At 43.1% G+C, this 24,035-nt stretch overlaps 1 protein-coding gene across 1 annotated transcript in view; it reads left to right on the top strand.

Annotated features, from left to right (window-relative positions):
* The window catches only part of COL4A5 (collagen type IV alpha 5 chain), a 205,167-nt gene that overhangs the window by 11,588 nt on the left and 169,544 nt on the right, over positions 1–24,035 (top strand). The gene's annotated exons all lie outside the window — the stretch shown is intronic.

Raw genomic sequence — 24,035 nt, 5'->3', positions numbered from 1 at the left:
GACCAGGTAGTAGTAAGGACCTAGCTAATGTATGCTTTCATGAATTGGTTGGTGTGAGTCTGTCAGCATGATTCCTATGATTCCTTTGGTAGAGTTGCATCATGAGGAGTAAGCATAGAAAGTAGATGTTTGGGCAGACCCAGGGATGAATATTAATCTTGTGGGAGCAGTCGAAAGACAAGGGAGCCAGAAATTAATGGGTTGAGATGATGCTTTGTTGAAATGACCGTGAAGAAAAGTGGAGAAGTGAGGCTGAGACAGGCGTGATGGACCAGAGAACAAAGTGGAATCCGAGCAAGGGGGCTGACAGTTAAGGCAAAGAGCAGTTTCTGGAGGAAGACAGGGCATGAAAGGCAGAAGGCTCACTTATTATAATCTGAGAGAAAAATTTCAGAGTTTAGAATCTTGAGACACAGAGCACCTTCTCCATGGAGCCTTCCCTGATTTCTGCTTGCTCCCAGATTGGTAATACCTTTGCTTTCTCATAGATCACATAGGACTGATTCCACTATTTTTTTATTCAACAGTCATTCCAACAAGCAGATATAGAGTAGCTATTATATATGTCAGGCACTATGCTAGGCACTGGGAATGCAGAGACAGAAATGAAATAGTCCCTGCCCTTAAGGAGGGGAAAACGATGTGTATATAAATGTACAAAATATATCCAGAATAAATACAAAGTTAGTTCAGTATGGTGGGGGAACACTGACATCTTGGGGGAGGGATGGAAATCAAGAAGGAAGGCAGGGATGAGGCCGAGGTGAGGAGGGAGGGCATTCCAGGCATGGTATACTGCCAGTGCAAAGGAACAGTGGTGGGAGATGGCCTGTTGTGCATGGGAAATGTCTAGCAGGCCATGGTTTGGAGAGAGAGAGAGAGAGAGTGTGTGTTGATAAGTGAGGGTAGGTGGTGATTTGCCCTTAATCTGGAGAGAGGAGTTTATATTTTCTCCTAGAAGCAATGAAGCCTTTTGAACCAGGTGAGTAGCATAGTCAAACGTACATTTTACAGATATCACTTTGACAGTTGTATGGAGGATAAATTGGAAGGAGAAGAAGCTGCATGCAGGGAGACTAATTTGGAGGGTACTACAGTAGTCTAGGAGAGAGCTGCGGTGGTAGCTACATCAGTAGAGACAAGAGGACAGATATGAGAGATATGGTGGTGGTAGAGTCTACAAGACTTGGCAGCTGATTGGATGTCGGGGTTGAGGGGGAGGAAGGAGTTGGAGATGACTTTCTTGGTTACAATCTTGGGTGACTGGAAGGATAGTGGCACTCTGGACAGAAATAGCAAAGTTTAGAAGAGGACAGAGTTGGGGGAGAGATCTCCTTTTGTCATGTGGACTTTGATGCGCCTGTGGAATGTCCAGATGGGGATGTCCACGGGGCGCTATGTGATGAAGAATTACAACTCAAGAGAGAGACTAGGGGGCAGCTAGGTGGTGCAGTGGATAGAGCACCAGCCCTGAAGTCAGGAGGACCTGACTTCAAATCCAGCCTCAGACCAAACACTTGACACTTACCAGCTGTGTGACCCTGCGCAAGTCACTTAACTCCAGTTGCCTAAAAGAGAGAGAGAGAGAGAGAGATTAGATAAGGTTGGATATATAGGTCGTGAATCATTTGTATAGAGATGATAATTGAACCCAGGGAGCTCTGGCAATCGCTGAGGATGTGCAGAGAGAGGAGAGAAGATGGGCTAGTAGGAGATAGAGCTCAGGGGTACAGCCATGCTCTCTGATGATAACCCAGCAAAGGCACTCTCTTGGGCACTAATTATGCATTGTGATTATCTGTGGATTCTATTCTTTCTCTCCTTCACACCCCACACTTCTCTGAGGTCCCAGAGGTCTGGAGGTCCTCTTATCTCCCACTTCCCCTTATGACGGTACCTAATCAGTGTTTACTGCCTGGAAGAGAGAGGTGTGGATTGGGCCTGCCCCATCCCCCTCTTTGGCACTCAGTTTCCGGGATGTGTAACCCCACCTCTACCCTCTCCCTCACTTCTTCTCTCTGATACTATTGATCAGCTTCTCTGGAATACTCTCTTCTTCCTAGACTTTTTGGACACTGCTTTCTCCTCTTCCTATCTGTCTGACCCAGGAGTGGGCAACCTGTGGCCTTGAGGCTCAGTTTCCTTTCCTGGATCCTCATCCAGGTCACACTACCTGTAGGGGGCTCCCAAAGAATTTGCCCCAACCCTCTTCTTTTCTCTTAGTGAGCTTACCAGCTCCCAGTGGTTCAATGTCCATTTCTATGCAGCTGATTCTCAGGCCTTCATAATTCTCGCCTTTCTCCCGAGCTTCGTTCTCACATCACAGTCCTTTTGGGTGTCTTTTGAGTTAGGTATCCCATCGGTGTAGTGCACCAGCCAGACTCGGGCCACTTCCCTGTTAGTTTTGGTTCAATTCTGGAACCAGTTGAGACTTTTTAGGTCAATCAACAGTTAACAAAAAGTTTCCTGAGCATTCAAAAGGATGTTCAGTAGGGACACTTCTGCTGGACAGCCTGTAGTTTATTCTGATTCTCATTTAAAAGAAGGGAACTTGCAGGTGACTCCGTAAATGGGGGCCATCAGGGTACCCAAGTGGAGAATGTGGATTCTCTGAAACCCAGAGTTCAGTAAGCCTCTGGGTTTCCTTTTTAGATTATGGGGAAGTGAGTGTCAGTAGCTTATTCTTGCCTGTGCCCAGAATCATCAGGATTTTCCTCACCCACTGTAGTCCCCCAAACTTGACTAAGTGGGCTGGACCCTGGATTTTCTTAGGGTTGATTTTCCATGCCTTGTTCCTCATGTGATTCACCATCTAATTTAGGACCACAACTGTCATAGCCTTGTTCAGCCCAGTAAACATTATGTCATCAGCATAGTGAGATATATACATACATATATATATGTCCTCAGGAAGAATGGCTTCTTTAAGGTCCATCATAATACGGCAGCATGAGGGAGAGTTTGAGTAGATTTTGCTGGACTCCTTCCAGGTGAAAGCAAATTGTAGTCTCAACCATAGGAATAGAGAAAAAATACTGGGGAGGTTGATAACCCCATACTACTCACCCTGGGCCTGGACAACATCTGGAGCAGCTGCAGTGATGAGCAGGATGACTTAGTTCAGCTCCCTGTAGTCCACTGTAAGCTGCCGGGTGCTGTCTGCCTTCTTCATGGGCCGCACAGGATGATTGTAAGAGGAGATGATACAGGAAAGTACTCATCTCCATGACTAGAGAAGAAATATATTTCACTCCTCCCCCCAACCAGGTATTGTTTGATGTTAACAGTGTGGTATTTGTATAACTCCTTTTGGCTCTACCCGTAATAACCTGTGTAGTAGAGACTGCCAAAAGGGCCAGCATGGACACTGACTCCCCAAACTACATTCTTTCTTCAGTGGTCTATGTTCTATAATTGCCAGTGGAACCTGGGGTGCCCTGGAGGGATCCATTGGGAGTCCTCTATTATGATAGTAGCCTGGCTGCCAGTGTTCAGCAGTCCATTATATCTAAACAGGGCAGGAGCTGTAGGGGATGCCCTAGGCTTGGGTGGGGCTGAAGGACACCTACTACCAGGGTGTTGGATTTCAAGTTATACTAGCACCTGCGAAAGCTGGTTACCGGTTGCTTTCTTTTAGACTCAGTATTTTACTGAGCCATCCTCAAAGCTCCCTCCAGGAGATAGTGTAATTGCCATCTGCCCACCTGGTAGGGTGGTGAGCTTTGGGCCTCCTCCTGCCATCCCCAGAGCTCCAATTCACATTGACAGCAGTATTTCCCCTTGCCACGGCTATCATGACCTCCTGCTTAAATTTCGCTAGTTGATTGGCCCATACCTCTATGGTTGTATGGCAGAGGAGCCTTGTAACTAAAGCCTGAGGCCATGTGGACAGGTCTCTGCCTAGAAAAGAAGCTGCTTATGCAGGGTGACATCATGGATCCCATCTATCAACCACATCTACCTGAGGACCTTCGTCCCTTCCCTTGCACATCACCATTGGGAAACTGACTACAATGGGAATTCATCTTTATGGAGGCAAGTACTCACAACTTCCTGTCCTAGCCACCTAAAAACGGATGGTGGTCTCCATGTGGAGCGTCTAACTGATTTCAATCAGTTCTGTAAAAATAAGTCTGATAATCTCTGTATGACTCCATTGGACCATACCTTTAGCAGCTACTGTGCCTGTAATCAATCACCTCATCCCTGTTTCCTTGGTGATGAAAGCCCACCCACCCTCTTCTCCCTTCGTGGAGGAAATCACTCCTAGGGCAAGGTAAGGCAGCTCGGTAATACAGTGGATAGCAGGCCATGCTTGGAGTCAGGAAGACCTGAGTTTACATTTGGCCTCAGACGTTTACTAGTTGTATGACCGTGGGCAAGTCATTTAACCTCTGTCTGCCTCCATTTCCTTGGCTGTAAAATGGGGATAATCCTAGCACCTATTTGCTAGGGTTGTTGTGAGAATCAAATGAGATAATTTTTGTGAAAGCACTTTGCTCAGTACCTGGCACATAGTAGGTGCTGTAGAAATGTCAGCTACGAGAAGTCCAAGGCTTTCTTGCCACTAGGGTGAGGGCTCACAAGTGTCCTCCTCACTCCTGCTCTCAGCCATTATTGGAGTCTCATGGTTGTGATCTCAGCTTACCACAGGGACTGTACTTCTGCCCCTTGTCTTGTCAGCTCTCTGGGGACAGTTGGTCCCCAGCCACATTGAAAGTCCCTTTTGACTTGTATTGCTCCCGGATCCATCAGCAGCCCCTTACCTTTCCTCACACGGTCCTTAAAAACCAAGGGCTCCGTCTCTACCTGCTGAATGTGCTGGGACAGTTTACACACCACTTTGTTATACTCACCATTCAGCTTCTGAAAGGTAATAAACAACCACCAGAGAAGCTGGACCCAGTTCCACGGAGCTGAACAATGTGCATCAGTCCAGCCTGCTTCCTGGTCCGTGGAGAGAACTTGACATATACCACCAGAGGGGCTCTTCCCACAGGGTGCCGTGGTGCTACATTGGACTGTTCAATCAACTCATCCTCTGGATTTGCATCCCCTTTCCCTGACTTCAGTCACAATTGGAGCCACAGTGCCATCCCCTTCTAGTTTCCATGACAGTCGACTCAGGCCAGTCACCTCTTAGTTGAGGTCTGATTTTGGAACCAGTTGAGACACTCAGGTCAGTCAACAGTTAACAAAAGGAGTCTTCATTGGCGTTAGCATAGAAAAGATATTCAAAAAGGATTCTGTAGGCCTTAGCTTGGGTAGATGCTGCCCCCCTGCACTCCATGGAGAAATTTGTCTGATCAGCGGAACAGGGTGTGGTGACTCCTATGGCTTTGGGACATCTGCCAAGGATGAAAGGTCCTGACTCTGTGTGGGTGGGTCTTTTTATGCTCTGTGGTGACCAGAAAGCCATTCTGCTAAGACCAGAGACCACTAGGTTTGTCAAGGGAGTGGGCTGGAGCCTTATTCCTTTGGACTACTCACTTCTTAGAAACAGCTTCTTTGCCTTTTAGCCTAACCTACCTGGCAAGTAGGGACATTTTGGCATGGCGGACCCTGAGAGATGGTCTGCCCTATTACAGTAAGCATATGAGTTGACATATCTACAGTAGAACTTATTCTCTTTCTTCCCAGCCCCTCTCCTTCCCAGCTTTCCTGCTATGGTCAAGGGCAATAATATCTTTCCAGTCACCCAGGCTCTGATCCTCAGTGTCATTCTTGACTCCTTATTGTCACTGAGCCCACAGATCCGATCTGTTGTCAAATCTTGTTTTTTCTCTTGATAACATCTCCCATATATGACCTCTTTTCTCCACTCGCACCATTACCACTCCACTTCAGGCCCTCATTACCTCTCACTTGGACTATTGCAATAACCTTCTAATTGGTCTCCCAGCTTCAAGTTTCTCCCCTCTCGGATTATCTTCTATTCAGCTGCTAATGTTAGTTTTCCTAAAGTGCATATCTGACTCTTCCTTCTCTCCCCCCATTCCATAACTCCAGTGGTTCCCTATTACCTCCAAGATAAAATATAAAATCCTTTGGCATTTAGTGCCCTCACAACCTGGCCCTTTTCTGCCTTTCTAGTCATTGATTCTACTCCCTACAAACTCAGTGATCCAGGTACATGGCCTTCTTGTGGTTCCTTACACATGGCACCCCATCTCCCATTGGTGCCTTTATATTGGCTTTCTCCTGAACATGGCATGCTCGCTTTGTACCCAGCTCCTGGCTTCTCTAGTTTCCTTTAAGACAGCTGAAATCGGGGGCAGCTAGGTGGCACAGTGGATAAAGCACTGGCCCTGAAGTTAGGAGTACCTGAGTTCAAATCTGACCTCAGACACATAACACTCACTAGCTGTGTGACTCTGGGCAAGTCACTTAACCCCATTGCCTAGCCAAGAAAAAAAAAAGACTCACCTCAAATCCCACCTTCTTCAGGCCATCCTTGGTCTCTCCCCCCTCCCCCCACCTTCCCTCCACTTTGCATTGTATATAGCTTGTATGCACATATTTATTTGCTTCTCATCTCCCTCCTCAGAATGCTAGTTCTTTGAGAGCAGGGAGCATCTTTTTGCCTTTCTTTGCATCTCCTGTGCCTTCTAGTTTCTGTTAAGCAGTTCTTAAATGTTTGTTGACTGACCCAATTCAGGTATGAAAAACTGAACTTAACATACCCTCACTAGCCAGCCAGAGACCACCCCATCCCCATCTCCCTTTCCAGTCCTCTCTCTGCCAAGGTTCTTGGACTGGTCCCTGCTGTCCCTCCCTATCCCCTACCTGATCCAATCAGCAGGCCTGCTCCATACCTTCTTCCATCACAATGTCACATGCAGACACATTGTCCTTTTCCATTTCCCTTGCAATGAGGAGGTCTTTCTCAACCACCCGAAGTCCTCCTGAAGCATGTCCTGTCTCATTTGTTTGGTTCATTTGTCTAGTCTCTTGCTAAACTCAATGCCCTCAAGGCCAGAGAACTTTGTTCTTTTATTTAATTCACGGAGTCTTCCTTAAGACTAAGACAGTTCTTTGTACTTAATTGATACTCAAATATTTTATTGTTGATTTTTTGCCAGATCTCCATAAAAAGTGATTTACTTATAGGGAGGGGTTGCTCACTCTCTTCCTCCTGGGTGGCCCAGGTGCTTGTACTGGGAACAGCATCTGCTCTGCTTGTCCCTGCTTCCCCTCCTCTTTCTTGATTTGTTTTCTAGTGCTTTCTGAAGAGCCTAATGTACCAGAGGAAAATGAGGACTAGGAGGACAAGCAGGAAGTAGATGAAGGCGGAATGTCTTTGAGCCCCAAGACTCAGTGGGAGATACTGAGCCAGTGGGTGGGAACCCCCTGCCAGGGATCTGGGCAAGAGGGAGACCCATGGAGCAATTTCTCCTAAGTGTTTCAGGAATAGGAAACAGACTAATTCCAGCAGGGCCTGGAGTTGGGACAAGGCATCTTGAAGCCCCCTTTTTGGTAAGGTCAGATCGTTTGACCTGGTGTTAAGGAAGAATCAGCTTGGAGCAATTCTTATGTTGTAGCCTGAAGATTCATGGTGTTAGTGAACAGCTGGCACCATCTCCTGGAGAGAAGGAGTAACTGACTCTGTAAGGAGAATGAAAAGCTGGAGCCATTCTGAGAAGGGAAGGTGGGCTGCCAAGGAGCTATCCCAAATCACTTTCTTACAGTCTAGCTTGAGAGCTGGTCCCATCTCTTGGCAGGTAGAGCCAGAAGGGATCTTAGAGGTGGCCTAGTCCAACCCCTCATTTGACAAATAAAGAAACTGAGGTTCAAGGCGGTGAAGCGACATGCCTACAGTTTCACAGCTTCTAAGTCTTTGAGGTCTGATTGTGAACTCATGTCTTCCTGTCTTCAAGTCCAATGCCCTGTCCATTAGGCCATTCCGCTTTTTTATGAAAAATGCTCCAAATCAGTGATAATTAGAGAAATTCATAGTAAGACAGCTCTGGGGTTCCTCTTCAGACCCATCAGACTGGCCAAGATGACAAAAGATGAATGAAGGAAATAAGTTATTAGGCACCGTGCGAAGCACTTTACGAAGATCTCGTTTGATCCCCACAACCACCCTATGAGGGAGGTGCTATTACATTTGAGGAAACAGAGGCAGACAAAAGTTAAGTGACTTGCCTAGGGTCATGTCTCCCTACTGTCTGAGGCTGGATTTGGACTCAGACTTTCCTGACTCCAGGTCCTGTGTTCTATCTACTGTGCTACCTGAGGGCCTCAGAGAAAGGGAAACCTGAATGTCAGGGTATGAAAGGGGGGTGGAACCCTGGAGATGCATGTTTGTGTTCCTAGGCAATGTGAAGTAATGAACTTGGAGTCTGAAGATCTGAGTTCAAATCTTGCCTCAGACACTGATTAGCTGTATAACCCTGAATTGATTAGTGCCTCAGTTTCCTCCTGTGTAAAATGAGAGGCTTGGACTCCCTGGTTTCTTAAGTTCCCATCTAGCGCTAAATACAGACTCCTATGAGCCCTTTACCCATAGGCTTTTGATTTCTTTTTCTTTAGTTTTTATTATGTATATGTATATATATATACATATACATCTATATGTATACATATAGATGTATATATACATATATGTGTACATATATAGGTATACATATACATATATATATTTCCAATGAGCAAAAACCTAGTTTCTCTTCCTAACTCCCCTACACTTTTCTCTCTATTGAAAAAAGAAAAGAAAAACAAAACCCTTGTTACAAAAATGCATAGTTGAGCAAAACAAATTCCTGTTCTGGCCAAGTCCAAATACCATATATCTGAGTCTCCTGAGTTCATCACTTCTCTGTCAGGAAATGAGGAGGATGTTTCATCAGGGTCCTTTGGCATCATGGATTGTCATTACACTGATTAGAGTTCTTAATTCTTCCAAAGTTCTTAAGTCATCTTTGCCAATATGATGGGTATGAAGAGGAACTTGAGAGTTATTTTACTTTGAACTTCTCTTATTATTACTGCTTTACACCACTTTTTAAAATATGGAAGCAGAACGGCCTAGGGGATGAGGCATTGGACTTGGAGACAGGAAGCTATGAATTCAAATGTCACCTCAGACACTTGGAAGTCTTTATTTACAGTGTTGTTATTACTATAGAAATTATTCTCCTGATGCAAAGTGAAATGAGCAGAACCAGGAGAACGTTGTACACAATAACAGCAGTGTTTTAAGATGATCAGCTGTGAATGACTTAGCTGTTCTCAACAATACAGTGACCCAAGACCACTCTGAAGGACTTAGGATGAAAAATGCTATCCATCCCCAGAGAAAGAACTGATGGTGTCTGAATACAGATTGAAGCATGCTTTAAAAAAATAAATTATTCTCCTGCTTCTGCTTACTCTACTCTGCATCAGTTCAAGCAGACCTTCCCAGATTTCTTGAAATCTGTCCCATTTATCATTTTTATGGTTCAATAATATTCTATCATATTCATATACCATAATTTGTTCAACCATTCCCCTGAGTTTCCCATAGCTTCCAGTTCTTTGCCCACCACAAAATGAGCTTCTATGAATATTTTTGTAATATGGGCTCATTTCCTCTTTTTTTGATCTCTTTGGGGTATTGGCTGAGTACTGGGATAGCTAGGTCAAAAGTTATGGCTTTTGATTTCAGTACAGAGTTCTCCCTAGCAGAGATACTGTGGAATCCATCCAAAGACTGTTCCATCATTATCTCAGCAATCTTTCCCTGTTTTCTTACTTGGTTTCAATCTACCTCACGTCCTCCTTTGCCCCTTTAGTAACACCTTAAGGAACAAAGTAATAGTGCATTAATGGGTTCAGGATTTGGCAGGGAACAGGGAGGTTTCTTTTCACTGGTTGACCTTATTTTGGCAGGAGGAAAACATACTTCTGGCTTTCCTTCATGTGGCCTTAACACTGATGACCCCTGAACCTGTAAATGATTAATGTCAATCCTGGGTTTAATAGATTTGCTTCTGGAAAGACTTATGAATGATTTGTTAAGTATTTTTGTAAACTTGAAAGCACATTCTTTTGAACCGGTATTCTTACTTGACTGTGAAGGAGCCTAGTAGGCCTTTGCCCTAGGGTCATATTAATTTTCATTTTTTTATTAATAATAAAAGGAGCCATTCCATTTCCATTGTGATTTATTCATTTGTTTTTAACATCTGAGCTTTTGCAACATGCATTAGGGTCCAGGTGGAAAGTCTGATTTCTGCCGTTGGGTGTTCAACATTTTTCCTTCTTGCATTTTCTTCTGAGAAATGAGCCCATATATTTGAGAGAGAAACAATGGGTCTGTGACGCCAATGTTTGGAATCACATAATCAGAGTTAGAATGAGACTTCAGTGATCATCTAGCCCAGGGCTTCTTAACCTGGGGGCCTGTGAGCTTGTCTTTTTATTTTTTTAGTTTTTGGAGGCACATACTTAAAAACATTTTACCGATGGAATCCACAGTAAGCAAAGTCTGGAGACCACCACTGTAGAGAATTCATACTAAATGGTGGATGTGATGAGGAGACAGACTTTAACTGCATCAAAGTCACAACCTCCTAACAACTGGCCAGCCCATGGAATGGTTTCCCCATTGTTTGAGGTGTCTGTACAGAGTTTAGATCCTCAGTTGCAAGAGAAGTTGTAGAATAGGTTCATGTTTTTTTTTTCTAATTCATTACTTATTTATTTTAAAATTTTAATTATCAAAACGCATTCTTTGTATTTAAGATTTTGAGTTCCAGATTCTCTCCCTCCCTTCCACCCCTCCCCTACCCACTGAGAAGGCAAATAATATATCATTTACACGTGTAAAATCATGCCTATATTAGCCATGTATATTTTTTAAAAAGCAAGAAAAAGAAAGTGAGAAAATTACACTTCAATTTGTATGCAGAGTTCATCAGTTCTCTCTCTGGAGGCGGAGAGCACATCTTCATCATGAGTCCTTTGGAACTGTCTTGGATCATTGTATTGATCAGAGTAGTCAACTCTTTCACAGTTGATCATTGTGTACAGTAACAGCAATATTGTAATGATGATCTCCTGGTTCTTCTCACTTCACTTTTCATCAGTTCATATAGGTCTTGTCATGTTTTTCTGAATCCATCCCCCTTGTCATTTCTTATAGCGTAGTAGAACTCCATCATGATCATATACCACAACTTGTTCAGCCATTCCCCAACTGTTGAGTATTCTTCAATTTCCAGTCTTTGCTACCACCAAAAGAGCTGCTAGAAATATTTCTGTACATATGGGTTCTTTTTCTTTTTCTTTGATCTCTTTGGGATATAGACCTAGTAGTGGTATTTCTGGGTCAAAGGGTATACACAATTTTATAGCCCTTTGGACATAGTTCCAAATGGTTCTTCAAAATGGTTGGACCAGTTCACTACCTACCAACAGTTCATTAGTGTACCTATTTTCCCTTATCTCTTCCAGCATTTGTCATTTCTGATAGGTATGAGGTGGTACCTCAGAGTTGTTTTAATTTGCCTTTCTCTAATCAAGAATAATTTAGAACATTTTTTCTTTCTTTTTTTGGCTAGGCAGTGGGGTTAAGTGACTTGCCCAGGATCACACAGCTAGTAAGTGTTATGTGTCTGAGGCCGGATTTGAACTCAGGTCCTCCTGAATCCAGGGCCGGTGCTCTATCCACTGCGCCACCTAGCTGCCCCCAGAACACTTTTTCATGTGACTATAGATAGCTTTGATTTCTTTTTCTGAAAACTACCTGTTTATATCCTTTGACAATTTATCCTTTGACCAATTATGAATACCACTGACCATTTATTTTTATAAATTTGACCTAGTTCTATACTCAGTATATATTTGATAAATGAGGACTTTATCAGAGAAATTTGCTATACACTTTTATTTTATTGTTCTATTGTCTGTGATTGGTTCATTGTCTATGATACTTTTTAGCAAAATGTAGTTTTCCTGATTATCCCTTTTAATTAGGTCTATTTTTACTTTTGCTTTGTCTGAGATCGTGATTGCTATCCCTTGCCTTTTTTTACTTCAACTGAAGCATGTTCGATTCTACTCCAGCCCTTCATTTTAACTCTGTGTGTGTCTTTCTGTTTTAAGTGTATTTCTTGTAAATGATATATTGTTGGATTCTGGTTTCTAATCCATTCTGCTATTTGCTTCCATTTCATAGGTGAACTCATTCCATTCACATTCACAGTTATGATTACTAACAGTGTTTTCCCCTCCATCCTCCTATCTTCTGTTTCTCCCCTATCTCCCTTTTTATCCTATCCCTTCTCAAAATCTCTTTTGCTTTTAACCACTGCCTCTCTTAATCCACCCTCCCCTTTATCATGCCCTGTGAGCCTTCTCTTATCTCCTTCCCCATGCTCTCTTCTAATCCATACTGGGAAAAGAATCTCCAGTGCATAGAACAGAGCTGCTAAATGGTATCCAGCTTCTTCTGGAAGCTCTTCCACGAGGGAGAGCATGCTGCCTTCTGAGGCAGTCCATTGATTTGGGATAGCTCCACTTGTTAGGAAGCTTTTCCTGACACTCAACCTAAATTTGCTTCCTTGCAACCGTAATCCATTGCTTCCAATTCTGGCACCTACAGCCAGGTAGAATAAGCTTAAACAGTTAGTGTGATATAGTGGGAAAAGGGCTGGATTTGAAGTCACAAGACCTGAGTTGAAATCCCACCTGCCACTTAATAACTGTGTGACATTGGGGTAGTCATTTCCCCTCATTTTCCTCTTCTGTGAAATATGGGGTTTAGACTAGAAATCTTCTGAGGTCCCCTCTGGCTCCTGATCTGTTTGATCCTGTTACCCCTCCTTCACATGACAGTGCTTCAGACACTTGAATATAGCTACGTTGTTCCCCATGAGTCTTCAGATCTCTCGGCCAAACATCTCTGGTTCCTTCAGCCAGTCCTCATATGCCAAGATATCATAGGGTCCTAGATCTAGGGTCGAAAGAGCCCTCCCAGGCCATCTAATCCAATGCCCTCATTTTATAGAAGAGGAAACTGAGGCCCAGGGAGGGGAAGGGATTTGCCCAGGGTTACACACAGGATCCTAGATCTATAGCTTGCAGGCCATTTAGGCCAGCACCCTCACTTTACAAAGGAGGAAACTGAGGCCCAGGAAATGAAATGCTATGCCTGAGGTCACATAGGTAGTCAGTAGCAGAGACAGGTTTCAAACACAGGTCCTCAGACTTCAAGTTCATTGCTCTTTCCCCTTTGTCACATGGAACTCAGGATTCTTTAGCTTTGTTCTGGCTCTCCCTCTTTTTAAAAATCTTTCTTTCTCTCCCTCATGACCCTCTCTACTTTACCGACGCCTTTCATAGAATGCGAAAGCTCAGAGCTGAGAGCAGTATTTCAGATGTGGTCTGACTAGGGCAGGCTAAAAGAGAAATATCTCCTCTTACCTCCTGGAAGCCACCCCTCGCTCGATGCAGCCGAGTCATGCCACTGACTCTCAATGAACTTGCAGTTGTCTTTTTCTAACTCTCTTACCATGCCTTTCATGCCTTACCATCACTTATACTTGTGATGTCATTTTTTGGGAATCTAAATGTAAGACTTGACTTTTATCCCTATTAAATCAGGGGTGGGGAACCTGCAGCCTTGAGGCCACATGTGGCCCTCTAGGTCCTCAAGTGAGGCGCTCTGATTTATTCTGTGAAGTTCAGATTCGGTCAAAGGGCTGCACTTGAGGACCTAGAGGGCCACATGTGGCCTAGAGGCCAAAGGTTCCTCAGAACTTCAGGATCCTATCCAGTGGATTAGCTTTCCCTTTTAGCTTTGTGTCATCTATAAATTTGATAAGGATTCCATCAATACCTTTATGTGCAAATGATTGATAAAAATGTTAAATGACATAAGGCCAAAAATGAATCCCTCAGGACTCCCCCATAGGAAAGAAACTTCCAAGTTGACATCAGTTTATTTATTAATATTCATTGGTTTGGCCGTTTGACCAGTCTTAAATTTGCTTAATTATACTGTCGTCTAGGACACATCTCTCCATATTTTTCACAAGAGTGGCACGAGCTACTCTATCGATAAACTATACCTATGGCACTCTCTGGTCTACCAGGTTAGCCACCTTGTCAAGAAAGGAAATAAGCTTAGTCTGGCATGACCTATTCCTAAAGTCATGCCAGGCTTTTTCAATCACTGCTTTGTTTTCGAGATATTCGCTATCTATCCCGTTAATAATTTTTTTTAAACAGAATTTTGTCAGAAATCAAAATCAAGTTCACTGGCTTATAGTTGGCATTCTCCATTCCTTTCTATTTTTGAAAATTGGGACATTTGTCCTTCCCTCCTCCTGCAGTACCTCTGCTGTTCTCTGCCATCCTTCAAAGATCTTGACAATAGCTCAGCAATCACATCTGCCAGTTCGCTCAGTACCCAAGGATTTAGTTCATCTGGCTGGATGACTTGCATTCGTCAAAGGCAGCTAGGTGCTCTCTCCCTATCTTCTTATTTATCTTGAGTACTAATACCCTATTTTCTCTATTTGTCTGTCCTTTCCAGTCCAAAGGTCATTCTCCTTGGCAGAAAAAACAGCCACAGAATGAGAATCGACTAGCTCTGCCTTCTCTCTCTTGTCAGTTATTGTTCCATCCACCCTGAGTAGGGGTCTTATCCTTCCTTGATCTTCCTCTTTTCTTTAATATCACTTTCAAAAACAAAAACAAAAACAAACAACCACCACCACAAAGGCCCAAGTCCTTTTTTGCTTTCCTTATCTTTCTTCACTTTAGCACTCTTGACACTATTCTTACAGGAATGTGCCACACTTTTGTACTTGGTCCCTTATCTTTCCTGGCTTCCATTTTCCATATGCAAAAAAAAAAAAATACACAGTTATCCCTTCCACATCTGAGGGGGGCTGGGGGCACAGTGCCCCTTTGGTCTACAAAATCCCATAAAAAGTTTTTGGCCTTCCCTTCGTACCAGAGAAGAAGTCTGAATTTGTCCTTTTTCTTTTTCTTTTGTTTTTTGTTTTTTTGGGTTGTTTTAGGCAATTGGGGTTAAGTGACTTGCCCAGGGTCACACAGCTAGTAAATGTCAAGTATTTGGTCTGAGGCCGGATTTGAACTCAGGTCCTCCTGACTTCAGGGCTGGCGCTCTATCCACTGTGCCGCCTAGCTGCCCCATGTCCTTTTTCTTTTATGGAGTGTTTACCTTATTGTAAAATCTGGGTTAAGTATTTGGTCATAGGCTCTGTGTCATCTGCTGGCCTTCACGTGTCATCTGTGGCTTCTGCAAAACTCCCCCAAAATTCCCATTTAATTTCTTACGCCGACCTACAATATATGATATATTGAAACCGCAATGGGAAAGAGTCATGATGTGGAAGGGATAACTGTAATAATCTGTAATATATAATAATATATATAGTAGGGGCAGCTAGGTGGTGCAGTGGATAGAGCACTGGCCCTGGATTCAGAAGGACCTGAGTTCAAATCCGGCCTCAGACACGTAACACTTACTAGCTATGTGACCCTGGGCAAGTCACTTAACCTACCATTGCCTAGCCAAAAAAAAATTTTAAAAAAAAATATACGTAGTAATAAACTGTAATATATAAGTTGGTCAGTGAGTTCTCTATGCATCTACATCAGTCTCTTTAGACAGCTCCTGTTTTTCTCTCTCATCCAAATTATTTCTCTCTGTATCTGCAGATTTTCATCCTTGAATGTTTGCTCATTCTTCCTGGGATGACTTCCCCTGAAGAATTCGAATGCATAGCATCCTACCATTCTCCCTCTGAACACTTTGAAATCGACTTGTTCAAAGGCTAAAGTGCATTTCAGACTCTTCCCGGCTTTCTTCATCTTTTCCATCACAAATTGTAAGATGGAGGGACCATTACTCCCCAAGATTCTCATCACTTCCACTCCGGCAACCGGATACTCCCTATTGGTGAGACCCAGATTGAGATTTGTTGGTTCCTCTGCCTTTGAAGGATGAAATTATGAAGGCAATTCAAGAAGTTATTAGTTGCCCGGCTTTTTGGCAGAGAGCAAGAGCTATTACAGAAATCCAGATAATTGAAGCTCCTCCCACCCTGCTCCCATCAATACAATGTCTGCCTGGGTTGGATTTCTTCCCTTTCCCCCACCCCAAATTCTCCATCTCTTTCTTTTTTTCTGTCCAGATAATCTGCAGTATACTCTAATTACAGTGTTCCTATAAGTCTTTCCTTTGACTTTCCCCCAGATGAAGTAATTTCACCCTTTGATTCTTAAATTTCTTCACATGAATATGTCTGCTTAATATATAATTCCCTTCGCCCTCCACTGTTTTCCTATTCTGTATCTTTTGAATAAGTTATACCCTTTCTGAGGCATGTTCTGGTTATGTGTCTTATCTCATGAAATCTCAGTGATACCTATGAGATCAAATTTACCTTCCCCCCCCCCAGGTCTCTAGTTCATCCTGATTGTTACTCATCCCTTGTGCCTTTGAGTCTAGATGTTTATAAACTGAGTTTTGTTATTGCCTCCCCTCCCCCACCTCGCCCGCCCCCAATTTTACCCCCTATGAATGTCTGGGCATCTCTGTTGCTGTTCTCCTGTAGGCAGTTTATGCCTTTCCCCTTCCTGTTTCTGGTTAAAGTTTGTTTGATTAGATTTGCAGGACTCTAGGTCATTACATTCCTATCAGCCCTTGTCTGGTACGCTTCATCCCTGACCAGAGTCCTGCCCTTTTCTGTATGTAAATATTTGAGTAGTCGTGTGGCATAGTGAATAGAGTGCTAGACTTGGAGTCAGAAAGACCTGAGTTCGAATCCTGCCTCAGAAACATACTAGCTTTGTGACCTCAAGCAAGTCACTTCTCTCTTAGCCTCAGTTTCCTCCATTGTAAAATGGAAATAATAATAGCACTTAGCTCTTCATAGGGTTGTCATGAGGATCAAATAAGATAATATATGTGAAGTGCTTTGTAGACCTTAAAGTGCTTTGTGAATGTTAGTTATTATTATCATTGTTGTTATATCCTCAGATGCCATCTACTTAACCAGTTGTTCACTTTCTAGATGTGGCTTTCTTTTCTACACCCCTTGCCTGTGAAGGGCTGCAACGATGCAGACGGTAAAAGTGTCCCAGATGTCTTCAGTTTCTTGCCTAAGACCAAGTGGTAGCCAGCAGATGGAAGAATATCATACTTCTGAAAAGTCTGTGATCCTAAAAGAAGAATCACTTGGTGGCCCAATGGATAGAGAGCTGGGTCTGGAGTCAGGAAGACCCGAGTTCAAATTTGGCCTCAGACACTTACTAGCAGTATGACCTTGGGCCAGTCACTTAACCTTTATTTGCCTAGGAGGCAGCTAGATGGTCCATTGAATAGAGTGCTGGGCCTGGAGTTAGGAAGACCTGAGTCGAATTCGGCCTCAGACGCTTACTAGCTGTGTGACTTTGGGCAAGTCACTTCACCTCTATTGACCTCAGTTTCCTCATCTATAAAATGAGCATAATGAAGCAAGTACTTTGAAGGGTTGTCGTGAGGATCAAATGAAATAATATTTGTAAAAGGCACTGAGCACAGTGCCTGGCACATAGTAGGTGCTATAGAAATGTTTGTTCTCTTCCTTTCCCTTTCCCCTTTCCCTGTGTTCAAGTATAGTACTGAGCACGTGTAGGTACAACATATTGATTTGAAAATTGGAAGTTGTCTCTATAGACAGATTAACTTGACTCATTCTAATTAGAATACTTAGTAATATCCAATCTCTTCTATTTGTTATCACCCTTAGAAATACAAGAGTCTGAAAACTGAGGACGCTTCCCTTTTTAATGTGGCTTTTGTGCTCTGGAATTTCCATGTAGGACCAAATGGCTATTTGTGCTCACTCAGATTTGTTTTTTTTAAATATATTTGATTTTTCATAATACCTTTTTGATAGCTTTTGTTTTTATTACCTATATTTCCTGAGTTATTCCTTTCCCCCTCCCCCATCCCTTGTTAGTGAGAGCTGTCTCTGGATAGGATTTTAAAAAGGATAAAAAAGAGGAAATCATCAAAAGTAACCAACTGTAGTCCCATACCTATACCTCTGCAGAGAAGTGGGAAGAGGGGTGAGTTCTCCTAGCTCTTCTTTGGGGCCATTATAATTTGGGGGGGGGGTACTGTAATTTTGTAGCATTCCGTATAGTTATTTTACTGTAGCTACAGTGATTTAGTCCATCTTCTGGCTTAAAAGTCAGAAGATGAGCTGGGTCTGATTTTATGCCAGGATGACCTTTTTTATAAATGACCTCAAGTGCTAACCACTTAATCTGTCCTAGCCTCGCCCCAGTTGCCCCATCTACAAAGTGGGGATGCCCTCGAGAAGCTACAATCCACAGAGCCTGTGGGCTTGAGTTACTTTTTACTTCTATAAGCTGGGTGTTATGTGATTGATTCCAAGCCTTCTCTTTTCCTTTTTTTTTTTTTTAACTAAAAAATAAATGCAGTTTAAATTCCAGAACTGATGAAGTGAACAGCATTTCTGTTCCCCTTCTTGCCTCTTGAAGGTATCAAATTTGAGTATTAGCACTATCTATTTCACATGATTTACTTGGAGAGAAATCTCATTTCTGAAATCATTCATGTTTAAAAGTCTGGGTTTTTTTTAAAAGTCGTGTACATGTGTTCAAAAATACTGAGAAAAATGGATGCATATTTAGTAGTTTGCAAACTCCAACACACGCTAGCCAGGAGGGCTTGTAAACCTTTACATTTTGTTAATGTATTTTTGGGTTCTAGTGATTCTAAAACATGTGGCAGTTGCTGGCTGAAATCGTTAGGGAGGGGGAGAGCCCTGGACCCTCCATCTCATTTCTAGCCATAGGAAACGAGCCAAGTTCTTTAGCCTATTTTGGCTTGCTGGGAAAATTCCAGTTTTAATAAAATCATGTGCCTGCTTATTTGGGTTAAATAACTATTATTAACATAATAGCTCCATACTTTATCTCAGTATCACTTGTTTGGTTTCCCTCTCTCTGGCCCTAAGCAGTTTTTTTTCAATAATTTCAATGGGGGACTCACTAAATGCTGCATATTTGTTCCTTCAGATCTGGTGCAAGAGTACCTCACTTAACTATTCCAGTAATGTGTAGCCTCCGCATTCCTTTCCACAAATGGGATTTCAGTGAAGCGGATCTCACGGGAGTTGCCAGAAGATAGCCTCCTGAACGGGCTGAGGCCACCATATGCTCCTGCCCCCTTCTCGAGTTTCTACTTTGCTAGCAGACCACCCAATGGAGCTCTTCTGTAGGTCAGAAAGCATGTTGGAATGAATGGCAATGAGCTGAAAAGCTGCCCTCAGATCTTTACCAGGGGAGAGATTCGGAAGAGGTTTTTACATCACCACCTGCTTAATCCTAATTTCAGTTCGACAAGCATCACCTTTTTGTTTGTTTGTTTGCATTTTAAAATTAAATTTTAGTTTTTTCAATGAATAAAAATCGATTTTTTCCCCTCCCACTCCTCCTCCATTGGAAAAAAAGAAAAGAAAAACAAAATCCTTGTGACAAACATGTAGGGTCAGGAGAAATAAATTCCTACATCGGCCATGTTCAAAAAGAGGTGGCCTCCTTCTGTATCCCGATTCTATCACCTTTCAGCCAGGATGGGGAGAGAATGCTTCACCGGGGGTCCTCTGGCATTATGGTTAGTCATTGTATTGAACAGGATTCTTGGGTCTTTCAGAGTTGTTTGTCTTTATAATGTCAACAAGCATTTCTCATGTGCCAGGCACTGTGTGCTAGGTTCTGGGGAATATAAAGATAAGCATTCAAGATCCCTGCCTTCAAGGAGTTTCCAACGACATAGTGTGTATATAGTGAAGTAAACAGAAAGTCTATGTCCAGTAATAGGACGAGGGACAGGATTTGGGATTTCGTGGTTAGAGGGATGAAGGAATTCATGCCAAGTCAGAGATTCGCCTTCTGTGCATTATATAGTCTGGGACGTTGAAAGGTCAAGGGCCTTGCCTAGGGTCACACAGCCAGGAGGCAGAACTTGAACCCAGGGCTTCCAGGCACCACTATGTCACGTGACTTCTCACTCTGTATACAAAATGATACAAAGGAATTTCCAGAGCTAGAGAGAGCTCTTAGATGAGAGTCTGAGGGGAGTAAGAGAAAGCTCTTGGGTAGGAGGTGGTTCCCTGAGCAGAGCTTTGAAGGGAACTGGGGATTCTAATGATGATGATGATGGTGATGATAACTAACATTTGGATGGTGAACTCCTTAAGATTTGCAAAGTATTTGTGTGTGTGTGTGTGTGTGTGTGTGTGTGTGTGTGTGTATAAAACCTCACTTGAGCCTCTTAACACCCTTTAATGTAGGTACTATTATCATCCCCATTTTACAAGTGGGGAAATTAGTAAGAGGAAGAAGGAGGGGGGAAGGATGGAACGAAGGCATTTCTGTCAAAGGTGACAGCTTGTGCAAAGGCTAGGAGACTGGAGATGGGGTATCATCTAGTAGGTCAATTTGATTGGAATGGAGAGTGTGTAAGTGCAGTAATATGAAAAAAGACAAGAATATTAGGTGGGAGTTGGACTGTGGAAGGCTTTAAAAGATGGGCTGAAGACTTTGCATTTCTCCTATGGAACCACTGAAGATCGAGTAATCCAGGGACTAGGTCATAATGGAGAACACCAGACTGGGTGTCAGAGGACCTGGATTCATATCTAGGATCTGTTGTTTACTACCTGTATGATCTTGGGAAGTCATTTCCTTTTCTAGGCTTCAGTTGATGAGCCTACGATCCTCTGATCTGGGAGCCTCTCACTGTGTGCCCTCCACATTCCCTTCCCACTCTCCTTTTGTGCTTCTTTGGGCAGTGATTTAAGAATGTTATTCTGGCAGCTGGCTGGAAGATGACTGGGAGGAAACAAGGAAAGTAATCAGAAAGCTATTGTAATCATCTAGGAGAGAGGAATGGAGGTCTGAGTGAGGGTGCTGGCTGGGTGTGTGAGGGACAAGAAGGGGATGAATTTGAGAGATGGGGCCATTCAAGGTGACACACATTTATTCAGCACTTAACTGGGTTGAAGAGGAATACGGACTAGAACTGTGATTTTATTGCTAACAGGAATTCCCATGTAAGGAAATTCCCTCTATAGGAACTTGGCCATGGCCCGTCAGGGCCTCTTGAGTGCTTAAGTGACTTACCCAGGGTCACACAGCCAGTTTGAGTCCAGGCCTTCCTGCCTTTCAGGGTAGCTCTCTATTCATTGTACCATGTTGCTCTCCCTAGGGCTTGCTCCCTGCCCACAAGAAGCTTACATTTTATTGCTGGGCTGAGACATTGTGGAGATAGAATCAACACAACTTGGCATTTCATTGGGTATAAGTATGGGATACTAGTTTTTATGGTTTGTTCAGGAAAGGAATTTGGTATAATATCCTAATACAGGTAACTTGTTTGATCTAGTTAGTGTAGGTAGGCAGGTGCAGAATCACAGGATTGCAGAATTTGAGAGTTGGAAGGGTCCACAGCCACCATCTGCTCTGACATCGACACAAAAAGGATTCTTGATACAACACGCTTCATGGTTAGTAATCCAGCTTCTGACTAAAGACCTCCAGTTAGGAGGAAGCCACTGCCTCCCTAGGCATCCCATTCCACTCTTAAAGAACTCTCATTGTTAGGCATCCCCCCCATATGAAGCCTAAGTTTACCCCCCATTGCCTTCTGAGGCCAAAAGGGCAAAGCTGCTCCCTCTTCTGTTAGCTGCTCAAGGACAGGCACTATGTCTACCCCCAGTGTCCTTCTCTTCAGGCTAAATATCACTGGCTCTTTCAATTGCAGGAAGGTACCAGGTTATTTGGTCCATCCACTATCCAGCAGGATAGGCTAGAACCATCTGAGGTCCCTCTGTCATTTTTGTACAAGACTATTCTTAAAAATCAATTTTTAGAGGTTTTTTTTTCCATTTTTCCATTGATTATATTTCCTCCTGTACCCTTCCCCATCTCCCTTCTCAGAGAGCCAGCCTTTATAATAAAGAATTTAAAAGAAAAAAGGAGGAAGAAGAGAACAAAAAAAAAAAGAGCAATACTGTTTAACACATTGAAAAAAAATCTGATATTCTATGCAGTTCTATACTTGTGTGCCCTACTCTCTTCAAAACAGAAGGGGGAGCTGTTTTCACATATTTCTTCTGGAGAGCTCTTTATAATTTCTCAGCACTGAGTTTTGATTGTTTTGTGGTGCACAATACTATTTTTAAAAGCCTCTGGAGAGGACTGACCTTTTCCTTAGGTAGTAGAGGTGTAAAAGCATTTAGTTGATGAAAGGAACAGGAGAAGAAATCTAAATGATGGCCAGAGGATGTTAAGGATCCATTATCAGGAGTCTTAAGCTTCTCTCTCCCCTACTCACTCAGCACCTGCTCAGTCATTTGACAATCCTCTGTCTATGGTGAGATATAACAAGCAAATCAGACGTTTTAGGAATACCTCTTGTGTGTGAGGCATTGTGCTGGACCTTGGTGATGCAAAGACAAAAAAAAAAAAATCAAATGGTTCTTGCCCTTTGATTTGCCAGGGCTCATCAGGGAGATAAGACAGGTAGACATAAACATGTGGAACTGCTGCTGGGAGGGAAAAGCTGCATTTGTATTATTTTAGTGCGGGCTGGAACCATAGGTTGCTGCTGCCTCGGTCATGGTCCACCTGCCGAAAAATCTGTCTCTGAACAGGATGCCTGAAATCTCCCCCACCCCCCCCACATTAGTCCCTGTTTGGGGTTAAAGCATCAAAGATACTTCTGAAAATATGCGTAGGCCATAATTGTCATTATGGCAATCCATGCAGATTAGCTCATTGTCTTCCAACAATTTACTGCATGGAATCATAGATTTAGATCTGGAAGAAGCCATCATGTTCAGCTTCTTTTTTTTACAGATGAAGCATCTGAGGCTGACAGAGGTAGTGATTTGCCTGGGATCACACAGCAGTCACATAGATAATAAGCATCTGAGACGAGATATGAACACCCATCCCAGAATTCTATGCACCAAGCTACCTAGAGAGGAGCTTTCCTTAGTGTTCTCTGATTGAGCCACAGCATTTATTAAACACCTACTATGTCTCATGTAGTGGGCTAGGCACTGGGGCAGGAATTTTTCATCAGGGATCTTAGGGGATCTATAGATAGATTTCAGGGGGGTTCATGAACTTGGATGGGAAAAGAATACATATCTTTATTTTTACTAACCTTTGGTTTCTTTTGTGATCCTTTGTGATTTATTTTATGAATTTAAAAATAGGCTGAGAATGGGTCCATAGCAGACCTGCACAATTTGGCAGTAGGTAGGGGCCCAAATTAAAATAGACTAAACTTCTTCAGGCCACAGATAGGTTTTTAGCAGCTCACTTTCCAGGTAAAAGTAACTAAAGACAGGCTGATGATGGTTGGTTGCCGTATTTCATGTGACAAACAGGACAGAGTGTGCAGTGGCACCCCACCCACCAACTTACTCGATGGGCACAATAGTGACTCGTGGAAGGTGGGTTAAGCAGAGCATGGACGAAGCACTTGTTACATCTTTACTTAATTTTATATCCTCTACATTTTTTGTGGGCCACCCAAAATCCCTTCGTAGGTCACTTGGGCCGTGTGTCGTGCAGGCCTGGTCCATAGGCTTCACCAGACTGCTAAAGGGAGGTCTGTGACATGAAAAAAAGGTTAAGAACACTTAATCTAGAGAGACAGACAAAACTGAAATAGTCGCCTGCCCTCAAAGAGCTTACATTCTATAGTAGAAGACATAAACACCTAACTACAAAATACAGCCAAGGTAACGTGGGTTGTGGGGAACATTAGAAGTTGGGACTTGCCCAAGGTCACATATCTCATAAGAGTCAGAGGGGGGATTGGAGCCTTTGGGAGCCCTGAGTTGGTGACGTACCATGATAAAGCATTGGTGGAGGGCTCCAGTGTAGGCACAGCCAAACCTGTTGATAGAAATAAATTGTATGTCATGTAAAAGGAAAAAGAATGGGGGCTTCCTTTGGGCAGGGACTATGGTGTCTCT

The sequence above is a fragment of the Phascolarctos cinereus genome, unplaced genomic scaffold (assembly GCF_003287225.1).
Source record: "Phascolarctos cinereus isolate Bilbo 61053 unplaced genomic scaffold, phaCin_HiC Scaffold_8;HRSCAF=390, whole genome shotgun sequence".
Lineage (NCBI taxonomy): Eukaryota > Metazoa > Chordata > Mammalia > Diprotodontia > Phascolarctidae > Phascolarctos > Phascolarctos cinereus.
Note: the sequence above shows the minus strand (reverse complement) of the source record. Positions and strands in the feature narration are given on the sequence as shown.